Raw genomic sequence first — 15,171 nt, forward strand, 5'->3', positions numbered from 1 at the left:
ATTAGTCCCTAACGTTAGTTTTATGCCGTTAAGTGATGATGTCACCCACTTAAATAAATTTAAATCCCTAAACTATCCTTTAGCAGTGCATTGTAAATTTAATTATAATGTTTTAGTACAAGGGTAAAATAGTCCTTTCACATCAATAACTAACAGCAGACTAACACCGTTACTATAGAGGGGGTGATTTGAGTTTTTTCAAAAACCAAGGGGTGATCTGAGTTTCGATTGAAAACCAAGGGTGATGTGTAATTTACCCTTAGTTTTATGTTGTTAAGTGATGATGTCACCCAGTTAAATAAATTTAAATCCCTAAACTACCCTTGACCAATGTTGAAGATGAAGGAAGGGTAGTATTGTAAATTTAATTCTAATGTTTTAGTATAAGGGTAAAATAGTTCTTTCACACCAATAACTAATAGCAGACTAACACTGTTATTGTAGAAGGGGTGATTTGAGTTTTTTCAAAATCTAGGAGGTGATCTGAGTTTCGTTTGAAAACCAGGGGGTGATGTATAATTTACCCTTTATGAAATTAGAATTTGATAATTATTAATGAGCAATAGTACTTTCTAATCAGGTTTCTCCCTAATATATATTAATCCTCTGATTTGCATTACAAGGTGAGGTTTGGGTATGCCCATGTAGTGAACAATGTTAGAATTTTAGTTCTAATAAAATTCCATATGGACATAATTAAATCCCTAAATCAGGCTAATTAGGGTTTTAGTCTAATATAGTGAGGTCATTAAGTTATATTAGAAGTCTAATGTGGACTTGCTTAGTGTGGGCCAGATAGATTCCTATTGGGACTGTGATGAGTCAGACCCTATAGGGATTACTATATAAGGAGAGCTAGGTCTCCCCTCTACCCAACACAACTTATTATTCTCAATTGCTATTGAGGAGTGCATTCTTGAAAGAGAGGGAGATATTCAGTGTTCGTCGTCCCTGCGCATTCGGTATTCTCATCAGGCCAGTTACTTTGGGAATAGAGGGGAAGCACCTAGATCTTTGTTCTTTATTTTTCGCTGCAATCATCATCACTATGGATGCGAAACAAGGTCAGTGGTTCTATCCCTATTTTCTATTATTTATTTGATTGTGTTCTTGAACGCCCTATAGAGATCCTGATTTTTGGAATTTTGTCCATATTCGGATCGATTCATTCTAACAACCAACAGATATGATCAGTGGCTAATGTATGCTGTCGGTGGAAGTGCCAATCCAACGATCTTTAGCCAAGGAAACTACTATGTAGCCTCTAACAATCACAATTTCAAACAGGTATTATATATAAATCTAGGTGTAGAAGCCTTTTACTTAAAATTAATAATTACAATTGGGAACACTAGTTGTTGTTTTAATTAACTGAGATTGTTGAATTGGATTGCAGGTGACTAAGAGAGATTGTAATGGAGGATGGGTGAATTGGAAATGGAGGACTTCCGGGGATTTATTTTTGAATGGAGCTTATTTTGTTCAATCTGGATATGGGTCATGTTCTCCGCAATATGCCGGAAACCAGTGGTTCATAGCTGCTCCGGCATTCATGGTTCCTGCCCTAACAGCCGATGCTGGTCCTCTCCACTGTGTTCCAGGACAACGGTGCTGAATTAAAAAGTTCTACCTAGCTTTGTGTGATATGTTGCTATGTTTTTTTTCCCTTCCTTCTTCATGGAAGAGAATTTTCTTTTCCATGCAAAATTTTCCCCTTTTGTATGGGTTGATCTTTTTCTTGTAACCTTTGAGAACTTCCCGGATCCAGATCTTCTATTGCGCGGGCTGCCCGTTCTGTCGTGCTACGCAGACACAAAGCGGTGCGCATTGATCGTCTTACCCCTGCCCAAATGCCTTACCTAAACGGGGGTAAGGCGGTCATTGTGCGCAGTCCTGTGTCTGCACATCACAGGCAGGACAGGACAGCGCGCCGTAAAAGATCTGTATTGAAACTTCCCATAAGAAAAAAACAAAAAAGAGAGAAAGAGAGAGAAAAAACACACCTATGTATAATCAACTGACAACTGTTTATAGAAGAGATTTTCCCTTTCATGCAAACTATTTGCACCGGATATTGAATAATTTCGTGTGAGAACAATGACCCTTTTCATCCCCCAAGATGTGGGATAAGGGATTTGGGATTTGTTTTTAAGTACATCACTTTAAGAAGTGAGAGGGAACGAATAGGGATTAGGGTCTACGACTCATAAAACAAACTAACAAATGATTCTGACAGTTCCAATGGGAACTAGTTCAATCAAAAATAAGATTCAGGTCATGTTGCGGTCTAAGAAAAGTGTTATGCACTCCGATCTGCCTGGTTAAATCGATCTTTTTAGTACTTAATTAAAATATTAAACTAAACATACAAGAAGCCAAATAAACATAACTATTGAAATACACATGAAAAATAAAAAGGTAGGGTTAGAACCACATACTTGAAGTGGTTGACTGCAAAGTAGGATTAATATACAGAATGTAAAGATAAAGTTTGTGTTCTAACATCCCGAATCGAGTTGGTTCTAGAGGAAGTGGTTGACTGCAAAGTAGGATTAATATACAGAATGTAAAGATAAAGTTTGTGTTCTAACATCCCGAATCGAGTTGGTTCTAGAGGAAGAAGAAGAAGAAAGAAGAAAGAAGAACGAAGAAAGAAGAACGAAGAGGAAGCAAGAAGAAGGGAAAAAAAAAAAAAAGAAAGAAAGAAAGAAAGAAAAATAAGAATAAGAAGAAAAAATAGGAAGAAGAAGACAAGGTCGGGTTGGGCCAGACCGGTCCGGGCTCAGCCTAAGGCCTCAACCTTAACCCGGCCCGACCCTGACTCAGGGTCAGAAATTCACAATCCTGAACAGCTCTAAAACCAGGATATTTCAACCCAAGCTTTGTTCGGGCTCAGGGCGGGCCATGGCAGGCTCGGGCCGTCAGGGCCAAACTTGAGGTAGGATTGCATACACTACCTTACATGAAATATCAAAAGAGAAGAAGAAAACAATGATAGAGAGTGAAATACAACAAAAGAGGAGGAACCCTTACCTTGTATAAAGATGTAGGGGAATGCCCTTGACGAGATAGAGTGTGTGTGTGTGTGTGTGAATCACGTAGTCAAAATCCTCAAGGAACTAGAGTTTTAAAACTCCCTTTCAATGGCTCTCAACTTTGCTAAAAAAACCCTCTAAAACATGAGAGAATAGTATAATTATAGGTTTAAGAGGTTCCACAACTCCTTAACACATCATAGAACTGGAAATCCCCATCTTAATCGTTCATTTGTATGAAATTTGATGGTTTATCATCAATGGCCAGGGATGCATCATATCCTTCCTTTTGAAAGTGAATGGCGTTGGGTAATCTCAGCCTTCAACGGGAATTCTTGTTGTGATTGGGTGGGAAGGCTTGCGTTTTGTACTACTTTGTACCATATTTGGTATGAGAGAAACCTGAGAATCTGGGCAGGGAAATCTAGAACGCACCAGCAAATTTGGGATTGTATTTATTTGAGATTGTGGGTAGGCTTTGAAGCTATATTCCATATGTTCCAGACTCTTGTAGAAACAGTCTTATTGTCTTGTTGGAGTCTTCCTGTTTCCTTTCTTGTAATTTCCTCCCCTAGGGGCCTCTCCAATTGAGTAGCCTCTTTCTTTATCCTTTTCTTGTCCCCTTTTCTGAGTGTCCTTGACTACGAAAATTATTTCTTTCAATTCCCTGTCCGGTTCAGTTCCCCAATGCCTCTTATAAAGGGGGTGGATTCCACTTGAGCAGAGTGTTCAGGCAGGGGTAGGGTGGTCATTGTGCCCTCTTGTTAGAGGTATTGGAGAACTGGCCCAGACAGGGAACCGGAGGGGATAAAGATCCTGTATTTTGGCACTTTGTTGAATATATACTTCCATTCATCCAAAAAAAAAATATAAGATATTAATTAAACTTTCATCACCATTATCACATGATATTAATTATCACAATTATCACATGATATTGATACTCAATGATTGTTTTGTTGATCAATTAACTTCACACTTTTGAGAGATTAATTAAAGAGTAAAGGTGTCCAAGTGGACCAAGATTATTGGTGTTCCAGTTTAGCCCGGCAAGGATGGATGGCTTGCGCCAGTGTGCTAGACTTGGGTTGGTGGGATGCCTTGTGAGCTCGAACTCTAAGGCTATAGTGCATCTAATTACCACGAAAAGATGTGAGATATGGAACTGCTGGTATTGGTTCAAAGAAGTGTTACAGCTGGTGGAGATTCTTCAAGCTTCGGTGGATTTTTCTTTTAGAGAGAGTAATAGAGCTGCGGATTTCCTTGCAAATTGGGCTTGTGGCAACCAGGTAAATTCGATTTTTGAGTCTCAAGGGGATTTACCCGCGAATTTGCGACGCATAATTAGGGAGGACAAGGCTGGGCTCCCAATTTTTCGCTTTTAAGGTAAATCCCTGGTTTTTTTGCTATTGTAAGGTTGGGAACCTCTTGAGTGTTGAGAGAGCTTTGTTTTCTTTGGGTTTGGGGTAAGGCGGGCTATGTCCTCCCCATGTATTTGCTTAGCTTGATTTTAATAAAATCCTAGGGGCCATCCGGCCTGGTCCCAGAGAATATTCGGGGTAAAAAAAAAAAATTTTAGCCCGGCAAGTCCGAGCCTACCAAAAATTACAAGGCCTTCGTTGGGATTTTCAGGCTGGGGTGGGTCAAGTTGAGCCGGGCCCCTCATGTGTGCCTAAGATAAGGGTCATGGATTAAGTATCTTATATTTAATAGGACAAAATTTTCTTCCACCTCTAGAACATTCACCACACCCTCCTAGGGTTTGTATAAAATTTTTGTATTTTCTAAAAACACCCTTCTGATGCCCTCTCCAATCCATCCCACATCCGTGGCTAATGGATTCCCATTCGCCGTGGCTAGAGGGAAACTCAATCTTATTTAATATAGTCATTGATTGAATATATTAAATATATAAAATTATAAACATGTAAATTTGATTATTCTATTACTAATACATTGAATTAAGAATATTCACCAAAAATAATTTAAGAGCAATTTTAGATTTGGAGATTAGCTGCATTAGTGCATATTCTTCTAGGCGATGGCTCGTACACATGTCTAGTAATCTAATTTTCATATTAAACAAAAGCAGAGGCAGCGGTTGGGGGATTATTTTTGTTCCCCACATTCCATTTTTATAGTAACCAACAATAGGGCGGTGTGAAAAGAAAGTCAAATTATAATGAATTAAGGTACAAATAAGTGTATAAACTATTTTGTATTCTTGTATGCTTCATTTGAGAAAGTCAAATTATAATGAATTAAGGTACAAATAAGTGTATAAACTATTTTATATTCTTGTATGCTTCAAATAATATAAACTTTTTATATTCTTGTATGCCTTTGAGAAAGTCAAATTGTAATGAATTAAGGTACAAATAAGTGTATAAACTATTTTGTATTCTTGTATGCTTCATTTGATACCAAAAAAAAAAAAAAAAAAATTTGACGACATCAATTAAATAGCATATATGAGATCAATTCAACACCACCCCTAGTACAAAGTCTAGGTCGTGCAACCACGTCCCTTCACTCTATATTTAAGGAATTTGGATCTTCTGCGGTCATCACCACAAGTCGTCACACGGATTTGATGCAAATTCAATGATTGATAGACAAGCTCAATTTAAAATTTAAGATTGTCGCTCAAAATTAAAAAATGTCAAGTCACGCTCTACCAACTATTGAATTTGCATCAAATCCATGTGATGGCCTGTGAGTTGAGCGCAGCACGATTGCTGCTCAACCCCAGGTCGTAGAGGATCCAAATCCTTACTCAAGACTCTTGAAGGTCATGGGCTCCCACTTCTTCTCAGGTATTATTAAAGTTCCTCAACTATATCTATCCATGGACATCTCAAGCTAATTAGCAAACCAAAACATGGCTTTTGCAATCCATTTCCTCCTCATCTCTTGTCTACTTGCAGCATATCTAGTCTCAACCTCACAAGCTTGGGGAGGCTATGGCTATGGCTACGGTCATGGTTTTGGGCATAAATCTCCAGTGAAGAATGTTGTCATGAACAAAATTGACGGTTGCTGGCGCTTGAATTCTAACTGGGCAGCCAATCGTCGTGCCTTAGCCAACTGTGCCACAGGCTTTGGTGAAGGAGCAATGGAGGAAAATATGGAAAAATTTATGTAGTTACTACTCCGGCCGATGATCCGGTTAATCCGAGGCCCGGTACCCTTAGGTATGGTGCAATCCAAACAGAGCCTTTGTGGATCATATTCGAGAGGGATATGGTCATTAAGCTACAAAATGAGCTCATTATGAATAGTTATAAGACTATAGATGGGAGAGGAGCTAAGGTGGAGATAGCTTATGGACCTTGCATCACAATACAAGGTGTGAGTCATGTTATAGTACATGGAATTAGTTTACATGATTGTACAGCTGGGAATTCTGGGATGGTTCGTAGCTCTCCGAGTCATGTCGGCCATCGACAAGGATCACCTGGTGATGGTATTCAAGTGTTGGCTTCCTCGAATGTCTGGATTGATCACTGCTATTTTGCACGATGCGCCGATACCCTACTTGATATAATCCATGCTTCGACAGCCATTACTGTCTCCAACAATTACTTCACCTAAAACGACGAAGTAAGCCTAAATCCCACTTCTTCTATTTTTTAACCCGAATATTATCTGGGACCCGAGTTTCTAAATGAATTTGATTTAACTTACAGGTGGTTCTGTTGGGACACAATGATGGTTATACTGCGGACAAGATTATGACAGTTACATTGGCTTATAACTATTTTGGCCCAGGTTGTAATCAGAGGATGCCAAGGTGAGCAATGGTATATTGAAATTTGATAAATTATTAGTTGGAAGAGGGTTTCCTACAAGGGCAGTGTAAAAAAAGAATCTATACATCACAACCAATGAGAGGTTGGAAAATGGTATCATCCATATGGGGCTTACATTACACCCACATGGTGAAAGAAAAATGTTAGTGAAAGTCCCAAGGAGTATAAAAGAATTTGTACAACGGCAGTGCAGCAATCTTTTTCGACCCTAATTGGGCATAGTATGTAATTCATGTAATAATATTGATCCTTTGATTTGCGTTGCAGGGTTAAGTTTGGTTATGCCCATGTAGTGAACAATAGATACGATCAGTGGGGACTGTATGCTATCGGTGGGAGTTCCAATCCAACGATCCTTAGCCAAGGAAATTACTTTGTTGCCTCCAATAATCGTGGTTCGAAACAGGTATATATATAAAATATTTTCTACTTATAATTAATTAATAATTTTAACTTTTAGTAGAGCTAGTTGTTTAATTTTAAGATATATTGATTAGGTGGGCTAATTGAATTGCATTACAGGTGACTAAGAGAATTTGTGGAGGGGGGTGGGAAGGTTGGAAATGGAGGTCTTCCGGTGACTTATTTTTGAACGGAGCTTATTTTGTTCAGTCTGGATATGGGTCATGTAACCCACAATATGGCGGTTACCAGTCGTTCACGGCTGCCCCGGCATTCATGGTGCCTACCCTAACAGCCGGTGCAGGTCCTCTCCAATGTTATGCAGGACGACGGTGCTGAATCAAAAGTCTTATAGTTTTGGGATTTCATGGATGGCGTGGTGATCATTTTGCCCCCTCCATATATGCAGAGACTACGCTCTCTCATTGAGTTTTTTTTTCCTTTCTCGTTTTGGGATTTCATGGATGGCGCGGTGATCATTTTGCCCCCTCTATATATGCAGAGACCACGTTTTCCCATAGAGTTCTTTTTTTCTTTGTTCACTCACCCCTTACATGTAAAATTTCCATGGAAATTTTCCCTTTTGTATTGGGGATTTTTTTTTGTAAACTTTGAGAACTTCCCGTCAAAAATTAGAAAAAAAAAAGAAAAAAAAAAAAGAGAACACGCCTATTTATAATCAATTGACATGTTTAACTATAGGGGAGATTTTTCTTTTCATGCAAATTTGCACCATGCTCCATTTGTATCAAGCTTTTAATATAAAATATGTTCTTGTTGTAATGAAGGGAATTGACATGAAACAATTATGATGGGATTAAATAGATCTAAAATGGAACATAAATAAAATGAAAATATTTTTTGGGTTGGAGGTAGGGGTGTCAATACCTGGCCCGCACCGGTAGATCCGGTCGGTATCGACTGATGAAAAACCATAACCGACACGATCAATTCTTCAATGTACCGGGCTTATAAGCCGACCAATTTTTAATCGGCCGTTCCCGGTGCATAAGAGAGGGCCGACGGTCGCCCGACCGACCTGACCGAACGCATTAATGAAATCGTCTTTTATGAAATGAGTGAATACACTATGCATTAAAATATTAAATTTTCAACCGTCATGGCTCAAACTCAGTACAGTTCCCCAATTCTAATATATAATATGTAATGGTGAAGATAAAGGATGTAATATATTATAAATTTAAAATAGTCTTCTCCCACACTCCACCCACGTCACTTCTTTTTACTTTTTACTTTTAAATTGCCCCACCACAACCTGATCCATATCCCCATAACCCATCTCTCGCTCTTTCTTAGATCTGGGTTTTCTCCCTCCCTGTTCCAACTATGAAGAAACCTAAGAAGGAATCATATGTGAGGAAAGAACAATTGATTTGTTGAGGTTTTACAACGCTTGTTGAATACGAGAGGGGTTTGGATTTGTCTTTACCTCCCTATGTAGTACATGCACAGATTGCTTCTACACAAAACACTTTCACTTGAGAAATCAAAACCTCTGGCAAACCCCCTTTAGTCTCTCTAATTTTCCTTTTTTTTTGTTCTTCTACTTCATTATGGTCTCTTCATCTAGAGTAAGGTGGACAGCATGAGGTGGATTTCATTTGAAGCTGATAGAATCGAGAAGCTCTTCAATCTCTGCAAGTAGAATAATATGGGACCCCTTATGAGCATTATGTGTCCTTTGAAGCTCGCCAGTATGATACCCTGATCTTGCACCGAATATGGCACGGTAACCGACCGACCAAATGTCACCATGTCCATGCCTAACCTTTCAATGACCGATTATATAAACGGTCGGGAACGGTGCAAGGTTTCAAATTAGGGGTGCCCGATTAAGTCCGATCGAAACCGACCGATTGACACCCCTAGTTGGAGGGCTTAAACAATAGCATAGCCTTGGTGCAACAGGTAACTTAAGAAATCAAAAGGAAGATGCGTGGAGGAAATGTGATTCTTAAACTGGACATGACAAAAGCTTACAACCGATTAGAATGGGAATTTTTGTATAAAGTTCTTCACAAGTTTGGGTTTGCTACTGAGTGGATTCAGATGATCAAAAAGACAGTAGAGAACTGTTGGTTTTCTGTGGTGATGGAAAGGGAGCCTACTGGTTTCTTTAAGTCTACGAGAGGGGTGCGTCAGGGTGACCCCTTGTCGCCAGCTCTGTTCATTATTGCGGAGGCGGTACTGAGTAGGGGCTTAAGAGCTCTATTTATGGAGGGTAGGGCGAAATACTACAGCCTCTCGCGGGGATGTCCGGGAGTTTCTCATAGTCTTTTTGCTGATGACATGATAATTTTCTCGAGGGGCTTGAAATCATCGTTGAAGCAGATCTGTGGCCTTATTAACAGGTATGAAGGTTTCTCGGGCCAACTGGTAAATAAGTCGAAGAGTTGCTTTGTGATCAGTGAGAAGGCTTCAGATCAAAAAAGCCGCAGGGTGGAATGGATTACGGGGTTTCCCAGGAAGAGGCTCCCATTAACCTACCTTGGGGCGCCCCTTTTCACGGGTAGGCTGCGGGTGAGTTTCTTTAATGAATTTTTGGCCAAGATGCGAAAGAGGATTGCAGGCTGGCAAAGGGGAACCTTGTCTTTAGGTGGACGAGTAGTATTGCTCAAACATGTGCTGGCAGCCATGCCGGTTCATGTTATTTTCTCATTAGACGTTCCCACCACTATTCAAAAAAAATTCAATGGAATCTGCTCAGATTTTCTGTGGGGTCATTCAGAATGGGGAAAAAGGCATCATTGGGTTGCATGGAGCAAGGTGTGTACACCGGTTGCAGAAGGGGGGTTGGGCATTCAGAATTTAGAAGACATGACAAGGGCGTTGCGTCTGAAGGGTCTGTGGAGAGCGATGACAGGGAAATCCTTATGGTGCCAATTTTTCCAAGCAAAATATTTTAAAAATGAACATGTAATTCTGGTTGGGGAAAGGGCTAGCGGATCAGCAATCTGGAGGAGGGCATTCCAGTTCAAGGAGTGGTTGCTATCTAATTCACAATGGCTCATTGGAAAAGGAGAGGTGCTGTTTTGGTTGGACAACTGGTCAAGAAGGGGTACACTGATGGATTTTGTTAATGGGGCTCTAAGCCTGGATCTTGAAACCCGTGTAAAAGATGTCCTAAGCCGAGAGGGAGCATGGAACATGGACATTTTGAACATGATAGACTCAGATGAATTGCGAAAAAGCTTGTTGGAGGGACATTTTTTTCTGACAGAGCAGGAGGATCGGTTGGTGTGGACACCGGCAAAAGATGGGAAGCTCTCCACGAAGTCACTATGGAATGAATTAAGAAGGGGTGCAGCTGAAAAGCCGTTTGCAAAGTGGTGTTGGAACAGGGCTCTCCCCACAAAGGTGGGTTTTTTTCTCTTGGCAAGTGTTGAGTGGAGGGATCCCCACTGATGAATATATCAAGAAGATGGGGGTACCGCTTGCATCGAAATGTAACTGCTTTGGCCAGCCCAGGTGTGAATCGGCATCTCATGTCTTAATAGAAGGTGGTATAGCGAAGAAGGTATGGAGCTTCTACTCACAGCTCTGCGATGTGGAGTTGGTGCCGATGCAAGACGTTCGCAGCTGCATAATGTTCTGGCACCGTCAGGCGTGTGAGGGAAAGTTGTTTGGTATGATTATTGGTCTTCTCCCATCTCTAATTATCTGGGAATTATGGAAAGAGAGGAATAATCAAAGGCATGGAGAGAAGGGTCGATCAGCCAGATACATTGTGGAGTCAATAGGAGGTGGGTTACGAAAATGCCCATATGTCGCTCGCTGGGCAGCAAGCCTTCTTTTAGGGAAACTCTTGCGCTGCAGTACTTTGGTGTTTCACACTGCCCTGGCTCTCTCTTTTTTTTTTGGTATAAACCCTGGCTGTCTTAAGGCACCCATTCCGGTGTACTGGTGTTATCCGCCCTCGTCTGTGAAGCTGAATGTAGATGGGGCGTGTAAAGGCAATCCGGGTATAGGAGGGGGTGGAGGTGTAATTAGAAATAGGGAAGGTGAAGTGGTGGCGGGCTTTGCCAACTTCTACGGTGTTTGCACCAACTCCTTAGCTGAACTGAGAGCCTTGAGGGACAGGCTTAGGCTCTGTGAGAGCCTAGGATTCAAGGAGTTTCATGTTAATTCGAACTCGATGACAACAGTGAAGTGCATAGAGAAAGGAATGTAAGGGAATTGGAAGGGATGGTCTTGGTTCCAAGAGGTGTTAGGTTTGGTAAGATCTCTTAAACCGAAGATAGAGTTCATCTACAGAGAAGGAAACAGGGTTGCAGACTATCTGGCGAAGTTAGCTTGTGAACACAAAAAAGATTCCGCTTTCTATGGGGAATCACGGTTGCCTCAAGAGCTGTGGCAAATTGCTCATGAGGATGCTATTGGTCTTCCTGTAATTAGATTTTAGGATTGCCAATCTTGTAGGAGTGGGTGTGAGCTTTATTAAGAGCGTTTGAGAGGGTACGAGTGAGCCTCAGGGCAGCTTGGGTTTGGGGTAAGGCGGGTATGTCCCCCCCTCTTGTACTCCTATTTTATTTGATCATTGAAATAAAAGCATAGGGGTTGTCCCAGGTCCCAGAGAATATTCAGGGTAAAAAAAAAACACACAATAGTTTATGCCACATAAAACTGTAATTGTCCACATAATTGTATATTACACACAAAAACGTAAATGAAGAAACTAAAAACACAAAAAAATAAAACAAGTACATGCACAAGTGATAAGACATTTACGTAGTTAAATATCGCTTACGCCCAGGGAGTGAGATTGTCACGCCCCCTTCCCAAGACAAGGGATATAATATAATATAAGGGGTGACTAGGACGACGCGTGTCATCCCATTAAGCTACCAGGATCACTGACACAGTGTCCCAACGTACAGTCATAACCAATATTAAAGCCATATAATATCAGAGTGCGGAAAGGGAATATTACATTCCAGAAGATCAATAGTTTTGTGAAAGCGTATAAAATCAAATAGTTACAAGATGTTCAAAGGTACAATGATAAATATTGTACTTAATACATTTCCCAAGACCATCTAATAACTATCAACAAGGGTATAATAGTAAATGTTTATACATGGACTTTAAGCCCTAAAATAACAAAAGGGGAACAAGTCCCAAGTATTCTCATGGCCCATAGGTGCAATCGTCACAAGGACACCCGTCGCCATGTTCCTCAAACACAGCTTTTGGCTCCTCCGTACCTGCACCATAATCTAAAAAGTGTGTACACGAGGGGGTTAGCTCCACTAAACCAGTGAGGGGATGGGGATGCACAAACACACAATTCACATAGTCCAATGATGCATGCACATGTTAATTTCATTTTTTCACCTGCCACACAACTAAGTCAGAGGAATATGCTACTGTGACAATTCGGGAAGCACTGTGGGTCACTTTCATTCATCACCACAATGAATCCTCAATTGCCACCCGGGAGCCTACGTCGAACAATGCCACCAAAATATCTTAGTGGCAAGCCCCAATATAACCATCACCACCATGACTGGCTCTCTCTCACACCGCAGAATCCGGGCTCTGGTTATCTAACACCTAAACCCCTGTTGGCAAGGGTCGTAGCATAAGGGTACAAAAGTCCTAGCCGTAAGTATATTACATGCAAATCCTATCGTCCTGAGAGGTAATCCGGGTGCATCAACTTTTCATCTGGTTTAGTGCCCGGTTACCAGCACGGCACGGCGCATACAGTTCAATATGGCATTCAATCAAAATATTATATATAGTTTGAGGTTTCAGCACCGGCATTCACCTACATCGTAACCCAATAAGGAAAAAGAAAGCAACCACAACATCAATATATCATCTCCATTAAAAGTATACAAAATGCACAAGCATGCCTAATAAGATATACTACTAGCATGATACATATATATTTAATGATAGCAAGCCCAAACAAACCAAACCCACTCACTCTAAGTGTTATATCCCGAAGTTATGAGATGTCGCCGCGATTAAGTAGCACATTGCAAAAAGAGAGATTAAACCTAGTGAAAGAGTGAGAATAGAGTTAATTATATCAAAGGGGAGGGTTCCCAAAAGGTTCCCCCACAAATTACCTAAGTTGTAGATTTTAAAGGTAGGGTGGTTTTATGGGTGGTTTCATACCCAAACCTAAAACCACATATAAAACCAACCTTAACAGGGGCTTAGGAAGGGTTCTGCTAGGTGCGGTTTTACGTGTGATTTTACCTCAGATATGAAACCGGAGCTAAAATTGACTTTAACAGAGAGCTTCTTAAGAGGATGGTCCCAGGGTGGTTGTAGGGGCGGTTTCTCATAGGTTTTGAAATCGCAGGTAAAACCGTAGGTCTCCAAATCTCTAAATTAAAGGATTATTCACCAAGGCTTCCATTTCCAAGTAGATTGGAGGAAAGGAAACACCAAGAGAACTTCCTCTTTGGCACATTAGGGTCCTAAGACCTCATTAGGCTTATGCATCCCAATGATTCAACAAAGGAAAGCAAGGAGAACTTCATTTAGAGCATAATAGGATAGAAACCCTAGGTCTTTCCATTGGAATGGGATTGGGAGCTTTGAGATTAGCCAATGGAGTCAAATAGCTCCACAAAATCAAGGCCATGAGTTCCCATCGATTTTTGGGTTCCAAAGTAAACCCTAGATCGATTCTCTCCCATCTCCCAACCCCAAAACCCAAAATAAAAGAAGGGAGAGGGCCATAATGGCTTACCTACCTCAAGGAAGTGATACTCCACGTTGAGATTCCAAGAAGCAAGATCCTCAAGCCCCCTTTCAAGCTCCTCCACACCTCTTCTCCTTTCTCTCCTTCCTCTTTCTCTCCTCCACGTTTTAGGTTAGGTGAGAATAGTAATGAGAAGTAAAAGCCCTTTAGTCTATTTAAGGTAAGTGATGCTTTAGGGTCCATTTGGTTGGGTACTAATAGAATAAAAACCCATTTTTAGGTTCAACTAGTCAAATGGGTCAAGTAGGTTAAATGGGTCGGTCCAAGTTAAATGGGTCATTAAACCATATGGGTTATGAGAGCTAAATGGGTCGACCCACTAGTTCTAAATAGGAAAGAAGTTTACTAAAGGGATGGGGTCCACATAATATGGGATCATAAATCCTTCACATGCTTCCCAAGGCAAGTGGGACCCACAAACAAAATATTTCCTATACAATTAAAATAGCCCAGGCGGTCCAAACCTTGACCCATACTTCAAGGACATCGAAGGGAAGGGTAAATAAATACAGTAAGGGCTAGAACTTACTTTTCCATTGCCATGGTGCGTCACCCATGACCCCGAATAGTTTCCTCCACAGGCAAACCCGTATCATGGTCAATAATTTTGTAGCTGGGTTTGACCATCATCAAGAACAGGTCACCAGCATACAAGGCAGCGGTATCTACACGTCATGAGGGAGAAATAATAATTAATTATACTCCCGGGGTGTAGGTATAACATCCTCCCCACCTTACAAGAAATTTCATCCCCAAAATTTGAGGCAACTAGGGTCTCAAGTGATAAAGGTTGTTGGATAACATCCCAAGTCACCCACATCTTAAACTAATTCAAAGGTCAGGTCAAAATGAGGCAGTGTCTACATGGCACAGCAAGTTAGGTTTCATAATTCTCTTTTTCTTACAGGGTCATATTACCACAGGGGTGTGGTTCACAATAACCCTAGGAAAACAGGGTTCCAACTACTAAGTTGAATCTCAAGGAACAAAGGTTCCCTAAATCTTCCAGATCAGGTGATACTACTCTAGCCTTCACTACTCTGGTCATTCTTGGGTTATAGAATTTTACCTATCCATTTTCAAACATAGGGTTCACATTTTGAAGGCTTTCACATCTGATTGTCTCATTACCTTACCCAAATTTAGAATGAATTGGAATATTGATGGAATCTCCTATTGT

At 40.7% G+C, this 15,171-nt stretch overlaps 1 pseudogene; it reads left to right on the forward strand.

The window, feature by feature from the left end:
* Nucleotides 1-5,916: 5,916 nt before the first annotated feature.
* Nucleotides 5,917-7,588, forward strand: LOC122640274 (annotated as a pseudogene).
* Nucleotides 7,589-15,171: the final 7,583 nt, after the last annotated feature.

The sequence above is a fragment of the Telopea speciosissima genome, chromosome 9 (genome assembly GCF_018873765.1).
Source record: "Telopea speciosissima isolate NSW1024214 ecotype Mountain lineage chromosome 9, Tspe_v1, whole genome shotgun sequence".
Lineage (NCBI taxonomy): Eukaryota > Viridiplantae > Streptophyta > Magnoliopsida > Proteales > Proteaceae > Telopea > Telopea speciosissima.